Genomic DNA, 18,890 nt, shown 5'->3' on the forward strand with positions numbered 1-18,890 from the left:
TTATTCTCATCAGGTCACAGTGCTGGAGCTATAAGTGTGGCTGGATGAGTTTAATTTTCTATCTTCCTTCACATCCTCAAAATTTTCTCTCCTAGATATTCCCAAAGCCTCAGCCAACACTAGAAAAGAATAAGGGAGGCAAGAGTGAATAGGTCTTTAGCCAAAGGATATATACACATTATACTGGATATACTAGAGTTCCCCATAATGAGCTCTGCGCCAGCTTCTTGCTTTTGGTCAAGTAAACTAATAAACGGCATTATTAGTCATCTATAAACAAAAACCTCAATCTATTCAAACATGAACTGAAGCTCTCTGCCTGTTACACTCTATGAAATTTCAAGGAAATCCAAAACATATGTTTCTGATTTATTTGCACTTACCTCATAAAAATGTTTAGAAAGAGTTATGTGCTGCCCCAATGCCTCTTTTGGCTTCTTAAAAAGTCTTTTAAGTTATCTTTTGCTATTCTTAAAAGTAGATCCTTCTGTGCCAAGGATGGCTATTTGTTTTTGATATGCCAGAGTGCTGCACTATGACTCAAATAGGCTTTGCAATGTGAATAATGTTCAAAAGCTTCAACCAAAGACTGAAAAGCAAAATCCTAAATTTTGTCATAATAACCTCACTCAGATCTTGGGCTTCCAAATCAGACCACCTTCACACTTTGAAATTAGATTCTAGGCATACCCTGGAGACTCAGATTTTAAAACATTTCCAGGTTCACTCTCCTCACCTTTATACTCTTCTACTTAAACGTACAAGAATTGCTCTTCCTCGGTGATCACACAAAAAGATACTGGGCTTCTAGTGAGGCAGATAGGATTAGGCCTTAGACTAGAGAAACTTCGGCTGAAATGGTTTAAAGATGGCCCTAATATTCCAAGACTGTAAATCCCCGGATGCTAAAATAACTGAGATTTTAGATATAACCTGATTCACCCTAGCTGGTAGGGCTAAGGAAACTGAGAGGCAAAAAAGACTATAAAAAAGTTTGAAAACTTCTCTGGTGGTCCAGTGGTTAAGAATCCACCTGCCAATGCAGGGGACATGGGTTTGATCCCTGGTCCAGGAAGATCCCACGGGCCAAGGAGTAACTAAGCCCATGCACCACATCTACTGAGCCTGAGCTCTAGAACCTGAGGGTCATAACTACTGAGCCTACCTGCTGCAACTACTGAAGCGCATGCATCCTAGAGCCCATACTCTGCAACAAGAGAAGCCACCACAATGAGAAGCCCACACAACTGCAACTAGAGAAAGCCAGCACAGAGCAACAAAGATCCAGTGCAGCCATAAATAAATAAATAATTTTAAAAGGTTTCTAAGGATTTATAACAGCAATAACTAATGTTTATGTAGTATGCCAAATATTAAAGAGATTTACATATATCTGCTTATTTATTTGTGCAGCAATCCTATGAAATTGGTACAATTATCCCATTTTATAAATGGAAACCAGAGGTTAAGCAATTGCCCCCAAGGTCAAACAATTAGCAAGTGACAAAGACTAAGACTTAAAAACAGCCAACTAGGATCTGGGGCTTCCCAGGTGGCTCAGTGGTAAAGAATCCACCTGCTAACGCAGGAGTTGCTGATTGGATCCCTGGGTTGGGAAGATCTCCTTGAGAAGGAAATGGCAACCCATTCCAGTATTCTTGCCTGGAAAAACACCATGCACAGAGCAGCTTTGTGGGCTGAACCCAGTACATGGGTTTGTCAAGAGTTGGACGTGACTTAGTGACTGAATGACAACAGGAACAACTAGGATCTAGATCCATGAAATGCTATCCTATATATGACTTTCCTAAGAAACTAGTCCCTCCCTTCACCCTCCCAAATACCAGCTCTCAGGTGCCTGGAACTCTACAGATAGATATTGAGATCTCCTTTTAACGTAAGGCTTTATATTCTATTAAAATGAGTACAGTCTCGTTCCAGAATGAATGAGGTTTGTTTCAAAGGCTTGCTTTTAAGTTCTTGGGAATTTAGAGTGCATTTTCCTATAGAAACAACATTATACATAGTAGTTAAGTTCTTACACCAGACTGCAGAAATCTAACTTTTGGAAAATTGAACCATAAAAATAATATACCTGACATGAGCCTCAGGCATCAGAAGAAGAAAGGTCTGCTGTTCATGGCATGGAGTATAGGGGGAGGAAAGGAAGAGAGTTACTTTTCCTTTCTTGAGCATAAATCCAGTCCATCAGCACAAAATTCAAATAAATAGGGTTGCTTTTTGTAGCCCCTTGCTTTATAGACCTCCTCCCCCCCAGACTCTTGAGTACCAAAACCTTCAGGCTCATCCTAGGAGATCACATGTGTACTTTTACTACAAAACAAAATATGTACTTTTGCTACACATAGTAGTTTAAAATAACAGCTATTTATTAGCTCACAGTTCCTCTGGGTCAGGAGTCTGGTATGGTTTAGCTGGATCTTCTGCTCAGGGTTCACATGGTTAAAATGAAGCTATTGATCAGGGCTGCAGCTCTCATCTGGACTTTGGGGTCTTCTTCCAAGCTCACTCAGGTTGTTGACAAAATTCAGTGTTTTGCATATATAGGACTGAGGTTCCTGATTTCTTGCAAGGTGTCAACCAGGGTCCACTCTCAGGTCTAAGAGGCTGCTCGCATGCCTTCCCACTTATCCTCTTCTATTTTCAAACCAACAACAAAACACTTCTCAGTGCATCCAATCCCACTAGCAGTTCAATTCTCTGACGTGTTCTGCCACTAGTTGGAGAAAACATTCTACTTTTAAAGAACTCATTGATTAAATCAGTCCCAACTGTAGATAATCTCTCTATTTTATGGTCAAGTGATATAGGACTTTAATTTCATCTGAAAAATTCATTTACAGCAGTGCCTAGATTAGTATTTGACTGAATAACTGGCAGAAGGTGTGTGTACACCAGGAACCTAAGAATCTTTGGAGGCTAACTTAGAATTCTATCATACCACTGAAATCTGTTAGGCCTCACAGAGTGACCTACCCTCTATACCAGAACACAAACTCCCATCCTTCTAGAGATACATGTATACATAGAGAGAAGATACTTATTAATCTAAACACATTTCCATATAGTGTATTTTCAGGCAGCATAACAAATTCATGAGAAAAACTCAGGCCATTTGGTGAACAGTATTTTGGGGCAGAGGGCCATCATGAAGTCAGGCAAGATCTATTTGGGATCTTATTCCTACCCTCTTCCTGTCCTGTAAGCTGTTCCTATTTATCACAGTTTCCCCCCCACACACAGATATTTTCTGTAAATTCACTTCTTTTTCTTCTTTATGGTTCAACTGCCAGTTGCATCAGGGACCCTGGAGAAGAGGGAGAGAGATAAAAGAATGGGAGAACGGAGATGATAGTAGATGATTGCATGAAAGTGTCATTTGTGAATCAAGCATTTATAAGTTAGAAACTGTACAAAATATGATTTCAGATGTTGCAGGAAAACTCCTTGTCCTACATGGTTTCACATAACAGTTCACAAATGCTCAAGAATGACAAGTCATGAGACCGTCTTATCACCTTTAATTAGGGCCTTGAGAGCAAAGTTTGAATTCCTTAAGGATACTTGTCATTCCCTGAAGAGGCCTTGATTTCATATGAAGGCAAATGATCTCTCTCTCTCTGTCTGTCTTGTCTCACTTGCTCTCACTCTCACTCAAAGTTCAACTCAAATTTTCAATTGTTTTTCACTTGTCCTGTACTTTCAAGAGGATAGTAGGACCTATTTCTGTTTCATATACCTAATTTAACATATCACCACAAGCAAAATCAGGATTTCAACTCATAAACCAACTACTAATTCCTCCGTATTTCTGATCCTTTTATTCACACTGCTAAGCACTCTGGAGTTATAAAAATATAGGATACCATACTCACCTTAAAGTAGCTTAGAGTCCAATGTTGTGTGTTAGTCGCTCAGTCATGTCGCACTCTGTGACCCCACGGACTGTAGCCCACCAGGATCCTCTGTCCATAGGGTTTTCCAGGCAAGAGTACAAGAGTGGGTTGCCATTCTCTCCTCCAGGGGATCTTCCTGACCCAGAGATTGAACCCAGGTCTCCTGTATTGGAGGCAGATCCTTCACCGTCTGAGCCACCAGGGAAGCCCTGGTGGAAGAGTCCCATAGAGGACCCAGAACATGTAGAAGCAACCATGCAATCAAGGTTGTAAATACCAAACAGCTATCATTGCTCCCTGAATAAAGTCCAAGCTCTTTAGCCTAGAGGTCAAACCACCTCTGTGTGCTTATGTCTACTCCAGGCTCATCTTTTTCTACTCTCTATCTACTTCACCAAAACCAGTTTACACAGTATCCTATACCCATGCTGTGTATCTTACTTTTGCCTGAGCTGTCCTTGCCTCCCACTCCTTACTTTTCACCACTTCAAATTTTACACATCCTTTGAGACTTGAGTCTTGAAAATTTTTGTGACCACAGCAGTCTTTCCCTTCTCTGAACTGCAGCACTGGCTATTGGTACCACTCATTTCACCCTTGGAATACAACTGTCTTGGGTGCAACTTTTAAAAAATATATATATTCTCTTTAGTCTTTTCTCTCCCATCAGATTCTAAGGGGATTAAGCGTCTAAATTTTTAAATTTCTATGTTTTTCATAAGATAGCCTGGCTCAGTGCTCAGTTAAAACTTGGTTAATCTACTGATCAGAGTCAGGAGAGGGAATAAGAGTGGTGGGAAATGACTTTCTAAGGGACATTGAGGCCTCTTAGAGAAGTGTAACCATGGCTCATGAAATACTCACTCTAGGTAGCTATTTTAGGTATAAAAACCACAAAAGGATCGATTTTTTCTCTCAGAAGAATAAGCTTGTCTCTATAGTAAATCTGGCCAGGCTGTCCTGAGGAGGCTATACAGACTTGAGGTCATGTCATTTCTTGATTCGCCACTTCATCTCTCAGGAAAGACAATGCCTCGATCTAAAAAAGCTTATTTCTAGAAAGAAAATAACTTTAATAGAAATTTAAAACTTGTACAGTAACTTTCAGAAATGGGTCCAACCTGATGTTTTAAATGAAAGAGACAGGATAGGGTCCCAGGGCTTTCCCCTCACTCTTTTTCCTGCCTCCAGGTACTTCTAACAAAAACTTAAACTGTCTAAGTACAAAAGCGTTATCTTACTTACAGTTTTAATTTGCAGAGCAGGGCTTAGCACAATGCCCTGCATTGCGTGTGTGTGTGTGTATTATATATTATATATATACAAATATATTCACACTCAGCAAAGAAAGGTTTCTTGAAATGGAAAGTTAAACATGGACTCTTAGAAGTTACAGATAAATGATATCTAGTATTGGAAACAGGACAGAGTGGGTGTTTTGACTAATCAGTCAACCACCAACAATTAATAAGTATCTCATATAAGACTCCAAAGCTGCTACTTCAAGGGATACAGAGATGAATAATACATGATCTTTGGATTCCAAAATTCACAGACTCATTGCAAATAGTAGTCATACTCACAAATGAAAAAATTCCAGAAAAATATCAACTTAGTGTAGAAGCAAGAATCAAACTATAACTCAGGAATAGGGCTGGGTCATTATTGACGATTTATTTATTTGTGACCTTGGACAAATAATCTCTCTGAATGTATTTCCTCCTTCTTGTTCCACCTAACTCATAGGGCTATGTAGTAGTTTAGATAAGTGAGAGGATCTCACGTATGCAAAATAATATAAAATGCCAAGCTAAAGTAACATACAGTTAAAATATCATATTGTTATTAAACAGGTTGGTTCAGATTATAGGTGTGACCTTTGGTGCCAGCATCAGCACAACAAGAAACCCAGGCAGGAATTCCTGAAGCAAAGAGGACAGTTTCCTTGCTCACCTCTTATTTACCAGTTTTTAAAATAACTTTATTGAGGTATGATCAATACACAAAGGCTGTACATATTTATTGAATAGGACTTGATGAATTTGGAGAAAGAAATGGCAACCCACTCCAGTATTCTTGCCTGGAGAGTCCAATGGACAGAGGAGCCTGGCGGTCTAGTCCATAGGGTCGCAAGAGTCAGACACTACTTAGCGACTAAACTACCATCACCACTTGATGAATTTGGAGGTAAATATATACATGCAGCCATCACCATGATCTGTGTCATAAACATATACATCAACTCTGAAACTTTCCTCCTGTCTTCTTATTATTTTTTGTGTGATAAGAACACCTAACATCTACTCTCTTAGCAAATACAGTACAGTATTGTTAACTATGGGCACTATGCTGCACAGTAGATCTCTAGGACTTACCCATCTTGCACAACTAGAACTTTGTACCCTTTGACTAATACTTCCCCATTTCCCCTTCCCCCTAACCCCTGAAAGCCACCATTCTACCCTCTGCTTCTGTGAGTGTGACTATTTTACAGTCCTCATATAAATGGTGTCACGTAGTATTTATCCTTCTGTGTCTGGCTTCTTTCACCTAGCATAATATTATCCAGGTTCATGAAAGAGGACAGCTATTAATAAGCAAATCATTCCCTGTTTCCTCCATTTTCTTTCCCGGCAGCCTCCCTCTGTACACACACATTTATATTCCGATGAAATCAATTTTTATTGAAGGTTAAATGTAGTCTTTAAAAGTTGTGAATGTCAGTGACAAAATGATAACTTGAGGAACATGGATGCAAATTCCCAAAGTCATCTCCCAACCATTTCCCATTTAGAGATAAAAAGATTCTAAATCTGGCCTAGTCCTTGCCCTCAAATAACCCTAGATGGCCAATTGAATATCTCCCAGGGAACAGAGAAGTAACAGAAATGAGTTAAATTATTGGATAGAAGACAGTAAGGAGTTATAGAGACTACGGGCAACTAGACAACGCATGTTCCATATGATGACATTTTTACTTAAAAATTGAGGAAACAATGAACTTGAAGACAAAATCTCAAAAGACCTGTCTACTTACTCAAAAGGTTACCCTAAAAAACCACTTAGTTGCTCTTTTGTCTTTTTCTTGGCCAACTGGTACCCACCAAGCCTAATCTCTTTCCAGCTTTCTGCACATTTTTCATTTAAAGAAAGTGGACCTGGCAGTGGCAGTGAGGAGCACTCTGGATAGGGAAACTGGAAATCTGATTTTTAGTCTCAGTTCTGACTCTCTTTTCCCACTTGCCTATTCCCAAGTACACATCCTGAATATACTGCACAAGCTGACAGTAGGTCTTTGAGCCTCGGTTTCATTAACTATGGAAGTAAAAGACTTCGATTCTGGCCCCTAAAATGCCCTTCAACTGAGATGTTCTGTATTTAAACTTGGGCTGAGGAAGATGCAGTATTGGTAGCTCTTTTTCTGTTACTCATGCCAGAATTCCACCTGTCCCTGGTCCTGGGAACAGCCACATAACTTTGGATTGACTCAGACTCAGAGGAGTCAGCTTTCTTTGGATAAAAAGTTTCTTCCTGACAACCTGTTGTCAGAGAAGAGGGCTACCTTTGCAGGAGGAAACCAATTAATACCTCTTTGACGCCCTGCCGCTGATGCAAGCAAGGAAGAGGGATTGGATGCGAGAGGTGAAATCCAAGAAGTGACATCTAAGGAAAGTGACAAATGCCAGCAACAAAGATATCTGGGAGATCTTTGGCCTTTGGCCGTCTTTGCTTTGCAACGAAGAGATATGTGGCCCATATCTACCTCAGTCATGTCCTAGTTTTCTGTCGACTTTCACCTGGTGCCTATCCCGGAGTATCCCATCCCGGGTAGCCCCTCAACAGGAACATCAAGATAGTGGTGTTGGGGGGAAGCCATGTGGGGATCACTGTGAGTATGTGTGTTTTGGGTAGGAGGACAGAGGGCAATGAAATTCTGGGGTCACCTCTCCTCACAATACAGTGAACAACTGAGAGGTCTGGCCGATGAGGGAGACTGAGAGGAGAAAGACAAAGGAATTTCACCAAGAAGGATGCTGCCAGTCAAGTGGAAGGGGGTTGTGTGGTCCCAGAGCCAATGGGTAGGCTATTTACATAGGAAAAACAGAGAGGAGGGAGTTTGGGGCTGAAAAAGAGGAATTAGGTAATTGCCCCTTGGTCCAGGGAACAGTAAACTTGGGGAGAGGGAGTTGCAGTCCCTCCCCTCCAAACTCATTCAACAGGTGGCTCAGCTGCATAGGCAAAAGAGAGCTAAACTCAGTGATGCCCTTCACTACTCCACCACCCAGGCACCCTCTACCCATGGAGGGGAAATGTGTGGCTTTCCCTACTGCTACTGTCACTTGTTTCCCTCTCTTTCTGCTCTTTCCTAGTGCTTGGCTAAGAATTTTTTGAGGGAGGTGGGGTGGGGAAGTTACCGTTCTCCAATTCTTGCCTGTCTTAGAAAGGAACAAAAGTCTACTCAGGATCAAACAAGTCAGTCCTTCAACCCAAGAAACTGTCCCATCTCCAAGGGCTCTTAAAGCAAGAAGTCAAGAGAAGGGTAGGGTAGCATAAGATGTTGTCTTTACCTTGTTCTTTACCTTGTTTTACAGCCCTGGTGGTCGGCTTCCTCACTCATCATTTCCCTGGAGGATATGAGGCCAATACTGGTAAGTGGTTCCTAAGTCTCTTCTCATCACTACTCACCTCGAAAAACAGGAAACAGATGCCTTGTGGAGAAATAAAAACTCCCATTAGTTCCTTTTCCACCCTCTCCCCACACCCCATATCAGAATTCCACCAATTTACTCCTCTTCTTTGTCTCTAATCTTTGTCTTTGTCCTTCAGATGAGGCCAAAGCATCAAGAAATGAGGCATTCAAGCCAAAACCTTCTAAGGGAGGGGCTATCTCCTTAGATTTCCATGGGCCTCCCTCTTTCAGAAAATCTATCCAAAGATGTGAAATTAAAGGAGAAAATCTGAGAAAGTAAGGATAGCATACGGTAAAAGTACACTTTTTCAATCAGAAAGTGCTATCTAGGAAAGACAGAAAAAACAGATATCACATACACATTTTTCCTCTCTATGTTCGTTTCTATCTTCTGTATGTGAACATGTATGTAATGTGTATATGTGTGTACTTAAAGTATAATGTATGTGATTATGAGAGAAGAATTTATGGTTTTTTCGGTTGGCATTTTTATTGAATAATATCTTAATTGATTTTTATTGCAGTATAGTTACTTTTTACAATGCTGTATTAACTTCTACTGCACAGCAAAATGATTCAGCCACACATCTACATATATCCCCTCCTTTTTGGATTTCTTTCCTATTTAGGACACCACAGTGCATTAAGTAAAGCTCTCTGTGCTATACAGTATGTTCCCATTAGTTAAGAATTTAAACTAAGCTGCATATAGCATTACTTTCCTGGCACTCTAGGAGTTATGCCAATTGTTTTCCCAGGAAGTGATTAAATGACTTCAAGAATTATTTTTCTAAGATTTTCTAGGTTGATACCATGGCAAGCTGGCAGAAGATGTGCTAACATTTCCAAGAGTCAAGAGAAGTGCTGCGCTAGAAGCCCCAAGGGCAGTAAGTGAGTGGTATGTTCACTGCAACCAAGCTCAGCCAGCCCTCTCCTTTATGAAACTTTCCTCCCTTGGACCTTGGCTCTGGCTGATTAAAGCACTACTATTCACTGAATTTTCTGTGACAGATCAAGGGGGAGCCCAATTATCTAGATGCCATTTTACAAAGTATCAGCCTAGGGATTACATGCCCAAGTGATAGCCATGTATCCAACCCTAAGACTAGACCAAAGACAGGGTATTGGTGGCAGTGGGCAAGAGGGAAAAGTAAGCCTTCAGAAAAATTAGAAAGCAGGCGAAGCTGAATCCTTGCACCTCTCCTTTTCTGAAAGATGTATCCCTCTCAGGCGTTCTGTCTACCCATATCCCAACTTTCTCACCTGACATCTAAAACCTGATCCATTTCTCATTAATGAATGGATTGTAGACCATTTTCCCACTCAAACAGCTATTTCAGTTCTGAAGACCCTTAGAGATTATGTGTCTACCAGTCTCGATTTTCATCTAGGAAAATGAGTTCAATAATATGGAAGTGACTTGCCCACAGTCACACCACAAATTGTAGAACTGAAAATTACTCCAAATTCCTTGATCCATATTTTCTACTACAACCCAGTGAGTCTTAATTTCTGTTCTGTTAGTTAGGTGCCTTATAGTCCCACTGTATTTCTATAGAGTGGGGAGCAGATCTAGCTCCAGGTTCAGGGTACATGTGTTTACATGTAAGAACTCTTTCTACCAATCTCCTCATTGGTTTAACTGTATGTATGTCACACTGGCTCCAGCAAAACTCATTTCCCTGTCAACGTCCAACTGCCCAATATGATGAGGGAGAAGAGCCTCCCAGTGGCAACCTGGTAGGAGGATTCTGACCTATATAACTCTTCCCATGGTTTGAGTCCCTCCGTATTGACTAGACTGGCCCCTGGAAGAACAATTGTTTTTGAAATTACAAGAAATATGATAGTGAGTTGAAAGCCACATATATAGGCCCAGATACCTCAATATTAAAGCTGAGTAGTAAGCAGGAAGGCCAGAGATTCCCGAAAGAAAACAGAAGATATTTCCTGTTTGAAACCTCCTTGGCATTTTTATTCCTTATGCCTATCTCACAAAGTGTAAAAATGACACACCTCTCACATTTCTGAACAAGGTCTTCAGATTTTTATGGGTATTTCCACACCAAGAAGTCAGCTTCTCCATTACTTGGAAAGATAAAATGAAACCAGAAAACTTGGAGTGACCTCCAAAACCACACAGAATCCATGCAATGCCAAAAAATCAGATGAGTTCTTTTCGTTTGAATATTTTAGTGTTTATCTCCACATCGATCAACTCACTGCCTTGGTAAACAAATTCTGTTTACACCATCCAATTAAACTCTTAACCATGGCCATTGGTAAGAATGTCATATAATAAAGCATTTATTTCTTAGGCATTCGCTATTAGAATGGTATCATATTTAACACTAAGACTTTCAAGACATCATATTTCAGAGTCTTACAATATCCCAATCATTTTGAGAAAATTCCTTTAGATAATTCTTCTAGAGCTGAATCATTGTAGGTGAGATTTAGCGGAGAAAATGAATGTGAATATATTTAATTAATAAATTTAATTTCCCATCAAACGTATAAAACTAATACACAACATCCTGCTCAAAACAATGCTAAATATTCAAAGATATTTCAGGAACATCTAGAAAGATGAATAATAGTTTGTTCATTTCCTAATTAGTTCTGAGACTGCCATGAAAGCCTTTAGTCATTACATATCTGAAATCTACTTTTAAAAAATGGTACACCTAATTTTATAAAAGACAAACTAAACTTCCAGCGAGTTTCAGTATATTGTCTACAGACACACAATAAGATTTCAATTTCTTCTGAATCCCAATCCACATCACACTTCCCTTCAGGTTCACCTCCTAATTTACTCATTCAAAATTTTTGTTCATTACTCATTAACCAGAAAAAGGGGGGAGGGGGCTGAGATGCATGTCTGAATGTTTGTTCTACTTATCCTTTTAAAAAATATTTTTATTTATTTATTCATGGCTGCACTATGTCTTCGTTGCTGCCCACGGGCTTTCTCTAGTTGCAAAGAGTGGGGGACACTCTTCATTGACAAGCGTGGACTTCTCATTGTGGTGACTTTTCTTGTTGTGGAGCACAGGCTTTAGGTGATCAGGCTTCAATAGTTGCAGCTCATGGGCTCTAGAGCACGGGCTCAGTAGTTGTGGTGCATGGGTTTGGTTGCTCTGCTGCATGTGGGATTTGCCCAGACCAGGGATCAAAGCCATGACTTCTGTATTGGCAGGAGGATTCTTAACCACTGGACCACCAGAGAAGCCCTGTACTTATCCTTGACTTCTCCAGCTACTTCTTCGCGTGTTCTTTAGTTCTTTTTTATGGCCATGGTTTGGGGCTTGTGGGATCTTAGGTCCCCAACCGGAGGTCGAACCTGAGCCCTAGGCCGTGAAAGAGCAGAGTCCTAACCACTGGACTGCCAGAGAATTCCCTGTTCCTTAGTCTTTAATGCCTCAACTTTGATTTTAACAAACAATGCCACTTGTAAATGAGACTTGGAGAAGGAATGTGGAGGAGAGAAGATAAAAGGAAAGGAGACTTAGTCTGGAATGTGTTTATCTTTCTTCTTGGATTGATCTTTCTGATGAAGAGGAAAATTGCTACTTAGTTCAGCTCCTAAAGAAGGCTAGAGATTTGGGATTGTGCTGTGAGGGGAAAGTAAGGGATGAGAGAGAAAAGATGGGAAAGAAAAGAGGAGTAAGTGAAGATAAGTAGTAGGTGAATGTGGGTACAAGTCTGGGAAGTGAGTAGGGTCCAAATGTTAGGGTAGAATGATAGCATGTGCTGAGGTGAGTGTCAAGGAGTGGGAGGGAAGGTGGGGAGCAAGGAGAGATAAGTGTTGAAGGAGAAGCCCTAAGGTTTTAGTCTCAAGTGCTGCACATTTGAGCTACTGCAGTTCAGAAGTATGTGTGTTCATTTGTGCACACGTATGTGATTAATAGCTGGCATCCCAGAATTCTGTGCTCACACTAAAAAATGAATCTCTATTCACATGTTTTCCCAAGAAGCAAAACAAGAGAAAATAAGTTAGGTGGATCTTTGCAGTTTTTTAACAGAGATTTTCACCTGAGATTGGCCCCCAGAACTTCCAAAACCATGCACAGCTGATCAGAGTGTTAATGGTGGAAAATACCCCATTAGTAAATGTAGCCTTAAGGAATTTACAGAGAAGTTGTTTAGTGTTTATTCAGAGTAGCAACCTCTAATCTTCCTCACTCAAGGAATCTGGAGGTGGAGGGTAAGCAAAAATATGAATATGGATCTTTCAGACATTTTTCTTTCTTAAAGTGGTAAGGATAAACTCAGCTTTGTCTTATCAACTGATTTTTCTTTCCCTACTATTTCCACCCAGGATGACCCTACCTTCATCTGTATATTTCCAACTCAGGTATTTGGACAGCTTTGCTTATAAGAGGTGCAGGCCAGAATCATGCTGTTCCCATGTTTGCCCCTACAAACCAAACTCTCTGGAATCCATCCATATTTCATTCTACTTCTCAGCCTCACCTTTTTTCATTTATGCAAAAATAGTAATGTTGTCATCTTCCCTGAGCAAATCAATTGCTCCTTCCCATGAACTGATGACTTGGTTTGTGTCTATTTTGTCACAGATTATAAAAGCTACCATCTTATGCACCTCCTGTTCCTTGATTCACGTGAGCCTCAACATCCCCATGCTGCTGGTAGCCAATGAGCCTTTCTTGCCTCTTTCGCTTTTCCCTCTTCCCTCATTCTTACTGTCCTGAGAAGGCCTTTTCCATAGAAGGCATTAACTCTTAATCCTTGCCCAAGTCTCTGTTTTCTAGGAAAACTCAGATAATAAAAATACTGTTTACCTTACAGCAGCGGTCCCCAAACTTTTTGGCACCAGGAATCAGTTTTAGGGAAGACAGTTTTTCCAAGGACCAGGGTTGGGAGGATGGTTTCAATATGATTCAAGTGCATTAAATTTATTGTGCACTTTATTTCTATCATTATTACATCAGTTCCATCTCAGATCATTAGGTATTAGATCCCAGAGATTGGGGACCCCTGTGAGACATTGTACAGGTTCCCAGTGACTTGGATAGCAAGCTCTCTGCCAGGGAGTATGTTTGATACCTTCCAGAAGTTGTGTCAGGAAGTGAACCCAGAAAACTCAACTTGGTGACAGGGTCAACTACAGTACTGAAGTCAGTGGGGATGGAGGGGGCAGTAATATTGGCGTGAACAGCAGCAGTGGGGGCAATGCAGAAAAACAGAAGGTGGTTCATTTCTCACCTGTCTCCTAAGTCTTCCTAAATCTCCCAAAATACAAACAGGCACTGACCTCTAAGAACAGGGCATCTACTACCTGTATTTGAAAAGTCAGAAATAGTGAGCTAAGAATTGGAGCATTTTTTTCCTTTCTCTTCCTGTATTATTTAACTTCTTGGTTTCTGAGTTTGTGGTTTTCTGCTCTCATTGATTATTTCTATGGAAGCAGAAACTTTCTCAGAAGATCCATCCCTTCATACTCCCAGATACCTCTTCATCAGATTACATCTGCCCTTAGCTCAGACAATGTAGAATTGGGTCCCCTGAAATTGTCACTACTGCTTAGTACTGTAGGGAATACACCACTTGTGGCTGGTTTTTAGGTCTTTTTTTCCTCCTCTCCATCTTATTCATTTATTTTTTTTAATTTAAAAACTATTTATTTGGCTGTGCTGGGTCTTAGTTGTGGCACATGGGATCTTCAGTCTACACTGTAGCATGCAGGATTTTTAGTTGTCGCATGTGGGATCTAGTTCCCTGACCAGGGATAGAATCTGGGCCGCCTACACTGGGAGCACGGAGTCTTAGCCAGTGGACCACCAGGGAAGCCCCTTATTCATTTATTTTTAAAGTCTAAAAATGACCTTGTTCCTAAGATTTTGTTTGGGTTTCTCTTCTTTTCCCCAAGATGATCCCAGAGACTGAACAGCTAAGTGTAAAAGAATGAAATTAGAACATTTTTCTCGTACCATATATGAAAATAAACTCAAATGGATGAAAGACTTAAATGTAAGGCTGGACACCATAAAACTCCTAGAAGAAAACAAGAAGTCTTAATATATTTTTTGAATCTATCTCCTTAGGCAAAGGAAACAAAAACAAAAATAACCAAATTAGACCAAACTAAACTTAAAAGCTTTTGCACAGCAAAAGAAACCATCAGCTCTTTTTTGTGGTGCCGTGGAGGCTGTCAGCTGCTTCTGAATGAAGCTGAACATCTCTTTCCCGGCTACTGGCTGCCAAAAGCTCATTGAAGTGGACGATGAGCGAAAACTTCGAACCTTTTACGACAAGCATATGGCCACAGAAGTTGCTGCTGACGCTCTGGGTGAAGAATGGAAGGGTTATGTGGTTCGAATCAGTGGCGGGAACGATAAGCAGGGTTTCCCCATGAAGCAGGATGTCTCGATCCATGGCCGAGTTCGCCTGCTACTGAGTAAGGGGCATTCTTGTTACAGACCAAGGAGGACTGGAGAGAGAAAGCGCAAATCTGTACGGGGTTGCATTGTGGATGCCGATCTGAGTGTTCTCAATTTGGTCATCGTGAAAAAAGGGGAGAAGGATATTCCTGGACTCACTGATACTACAGTGCCTCGTCACTTTCGTCCCAAAAGAGCTAGCAGAATCCGCAAACTTTTCAATCTCTCTAAAGAAGATGATGTCCGCCAGTATGTGGTGCGAAAGCCCCTAAACAAAGACGGTAAGAAACTTAGGACTAAAGCACCCAAGATTCAGCGTCTCATGACTCCACGAGTTCTGCAGCACAAACGCCGGCGTATTGCTCTGAAGAAACAGCGTACTAAGAAAAATAAAGAAGAGGCTGCAGAATATGCTAAACTTTTGGCCAAGAGAATGAAGGAGGCCAAAGAAAAACGGCAGGAACAGATTGCCAAGAGACGGAGGCTGTCCTCTCTGAGAGCTTTTACTTCTAAGTCTGAGTCCAGTCAAAAATGAGATGTTCTAAAAGTAACAAATAAATAAGATTAGACGTGAAGAAAAAGAAAGAAAGAAAGAAAGAAACCATCAGCAAATCAAAAAAAACCAAAAAACAAAAAAAAAGCAACAACTACTAAATGGGAGAAAAATATTTGCAAATGATATGTCCAGTAAGGGTTTCATATCTAAAATAAGTAAATAGCTCATATTCAAAATGAAAAACCACATAAAAAATGGGCAGAAGATCTGAAATAGACACTTTTCCAAAGAAAACATATAGATGGTCAACAGGCACAGGAAAAGTGTTCAGCATGGCTAATCACCACAGAAATACAAATCAAAACTACAATGAGATAGCACCTCACATCTGTCAGAATGGCTATTATCAGAAAGACTACAAACAACATATGCTGGAGAGGGTGTGGAGGAAAGGGAGTCCTAGTATACTTGCCTTGAGAACCTCATGAACAGTATGAAAAGGCAAAATTATAAGACACTGAAAGATGAACTCCCCAGGATGGCAGGTACCCAATATGCTACTGGAGATCAGTGGAGAAATACCTCCAGAAAGAATGATGGGATGGAGCCAAAGCAAAAACAATACCCAGCCGTGGATGTGACTGGTGATAGAAGCAAAGTCCGATGCTGTAAAGAGCAATATTGCATAGGAACCTGGAATGTTAGGTCCATGAATCAAGGCAAATTGGAAGTGGTCAAACAGGAGATGGCAAGAGTGAACGTCGACACTCTAGGAATCAGCGAACTGAGATGGACTTGAATGGGTGAATTTAACTCAGATGACCACTATGTCTACTACTGTGGGCAGGAATCCCTTAGAAGAAATGGAGTAGCCATCATGGTCAACAAAAGAGTCCGAAACGCAGTACTTGGATGCAATCTCAAAAACGACAGAATGATCTCTGTTCGTTTCCAAGGCAAACCATTCAATATCACGGTAATCCAACTCTATGCCCTAACCAGTAACGCTGAAGAAGCTGAAGTTGAACGGTTCTATGAAGACCTACAAGACCTGTTAGAACTAACACCCAAAAAAGATGTCCTTTTCATTATAGGGGACTGGAATGCAAAAGTAGGAAGTCAGGAAACACCTGGAATAACAGGCAAATTTGGCCTTGGAATACAGAATGAAGCAGGGCAAAAGCTAATAGAGTTTTTCCAAGAGAACGCACTGGTCATAGCAAACACCTTCTTCCAACAACACAAGAGAAGACTCTACATATGGACATCACCAGATGGCCAACACTGAAATCAGATTGATTATATTCTTTGCAGCCAAAGATGGAGAAGCTCTAGACAGTCAGCAAAAACAAGACCAGGAGCTGACTGTGGCTCAGATCATGAACTTCTTATTGCCAAATTCAGACTGAAATTGAAGAAAGTAGGGAAAACCACTAGTTCATTCAGGTATGACCTAAATCAAATCTCTTATGATTATACAGTGGAAGTGACAAATAGATTTAAGGGACTAGATCTGATAGACAGAGTGCCTGATGAACTATGGACAGAGGTTCGTGACATTGTACAGGAGACAGGGATCAAGACCATCCCCATGGAAAAGAAATGCAAAAAAGCAAAACGGCTGTCTGAGGAGGCCTTACAAATAGCTGTGAAAAGAAGAGAAGCAAAAAGCAAAGGAGAAAAGGAAAGATATTCCCATCTGAATGCAGAGTTCCAAAGAATAGCAAGGAGAGATAAGAAAGCCTTCCTCAGCGATCAATGCAAAGAAATAGAGGCAAACAACAGAATGGGAAAAACTAGAGATCTCTTCAAGAAAATTAGAGATACCAAGGGAACATTTCATGCAAAGATGGGCTCAATAAAGGACAGAAATGGTATGGACCTAACAGAAGCAGAAGATATTAAGAAGAGGTGGCAAGTATACACAGAAGAACTGTACAAAAAAGATCTTCATGACCCAGATAATCACGATGGTATGATCACTTACCTAGAGCCAGACATCCTGGAATGTGAAGTCCAGTGGGCCTTAGAAAGCATCACTATGAACAAAGCTAGTGGAGGTGATGGAATTCCAGCTGAGCTATTTCAAATCCTGAAAGATGATGCTGTGAAAGTGCTGCACTCAATATGCCAGCAAATCTGGAAAACTCAGCAGTGGCCACAGGACTGGAAAAGGTCAGTTTTCATTCCAATCCCAAACAAAGGCAATGCCAAAGAATGCTCAAAATTCTCCAAGCCATGCTTCAGCAGTACGTGAACCATGAACTTCCAGATGTTCAAGCTGGTTTTAGAAAACTAGAGGAACCAGAGACCAAATTGCCAACATCCGTTGGATCATTGAAAAAGCAAGAGAGTTCCAGAAAAACATCTATTTCTGCTTTATTGACCATGCCAAATCCTTTGACTGTGTGGATCACAATAAACTGCGGAAAATTCTGAAAGAGATGGGAATACCGGACCATCTGATCTGTCTCTTGAGAAACCTGTATGCAGGTCAGGAAGCAACAGTTAGAACTGGACATGGAACAACAGACTGGTTCCAAATAGGAAAAGGAGTACGTCAAGGCTGGATATTGTCACCCTGCTTATTTAACTTATATGCAGAGTACATCATGAGAAACACTGGGCTGGAAGAAACACAAGCTGGAATCAAGATTGCCGGGAGAAATATCAATAACCTCAGATATGCGGATGACACCACCCTTATGGCAGAAAGTGAAGAAGAACTAAAGAGCCTCTTGATGAAAGTGAAAGAGGAGAGTGAAAAAGTTGGCTTAAAGCTCAACGTTCCGAAAACTAAGATCATGGCATCTGGTCCCATCACTTCATGGGAAATAGATGGGGAAACAGTGGAAACAGTGTCAGACTTTATTTTTTTGGGCTCCAAAATCACTGCTGATGGTGATTGCAGCCGTGAAATTAAAAGATGCTTACTCCTTGGAAGGAAGGTTATGTCCAACCTAGACAGCATATTTAACAGCAGAGATATTACTTTGCCAACAAAAGTCCGTCTAGTCAAGGCTATGGTTTTTCCAGTGGTCGTGTATGGATGTGAGAGTTGGACGGTGAAGAAAGCTGAGCACCAAAGAATTGATGCTTTTGAACTGCGGTGTTGGAGAAGATTCTTGAGAGTCCCTTGGACTGCAAGAAGATCCAACCAGGCCATCCTAAAGGAGGTCATTCCTGGGTGTTCATTGGAAGGACTGATGTTGAAGCTGAAACTCCAATACTCTGGCCATCTCATGCGAAGAGTTGACTCATTGGAAAAGACCCTAATGCTGGGAAGGATTGAGGGCAGGAGGAGAAGGGGATGGCAGAGGATGAGATGGTTGGATGGCATGACCGACTCGATGGACATGGGTTTGCGTAAGCTCCAGGAG

At 40.9% G+C, this 18,890-nt stretch overlaps 1 long non-coding RNA gene and 1 pseudogene across 2 annotated transcripts in view; one reads left to right on the top strand and one right to left on the bottom strand.

Moving 5' to 3' along the window:
* Positions 1 to 2,368: 2,368 nt before the first annotated feature.
* LOC145536828 (uncharacterized) overlaps positions 2,369 to 18,890 on the bottom strand; it is a 78,641-nt gene continuing 62,119 nt past the window's right edge. Inside the window, exons 4-6 of one of the 2 annotated variants that reach the window (XR_014076028.1) lie at positions 8,486 to 8,626; positions 3,897 to 4,080; positions 2,369 to 3,328 (exon numbers count right to left, since the gene is read on the bottom strand). This is a non-coding gene — a long non-coding RNA (uncharacterized LOC145536828). The remainder of the gene's footprint in view (positions 3,329 to 3,896; positions 4,081 to 8,485; positions 8,627 to 18,890) is intronic. The other variant, XR_014076029.1, reaches the window with a different exon arrangement.
* Positions 14,800 to 15,549, top strand: LOC145536826 (small ribosomal subunit protein eS6 pseudogene; annotated as a pseudogene).

Source organism: Giraffa tippelskirchi, chromosome X, assembly GCF_054371585.1.
Source record: "Giraffa tippelskirchi isolate mGirTip1 chromosome X, T2T-mGirTip1v1.2.pri, whole genome shotgun sequence".
Taxonomy (NCBI): Eukaryota; Metazoa; Chordata; class Mammalia; order Artiodactyla; family Giraffidae; genus Giraffa; species Giraffa tippelskirchi.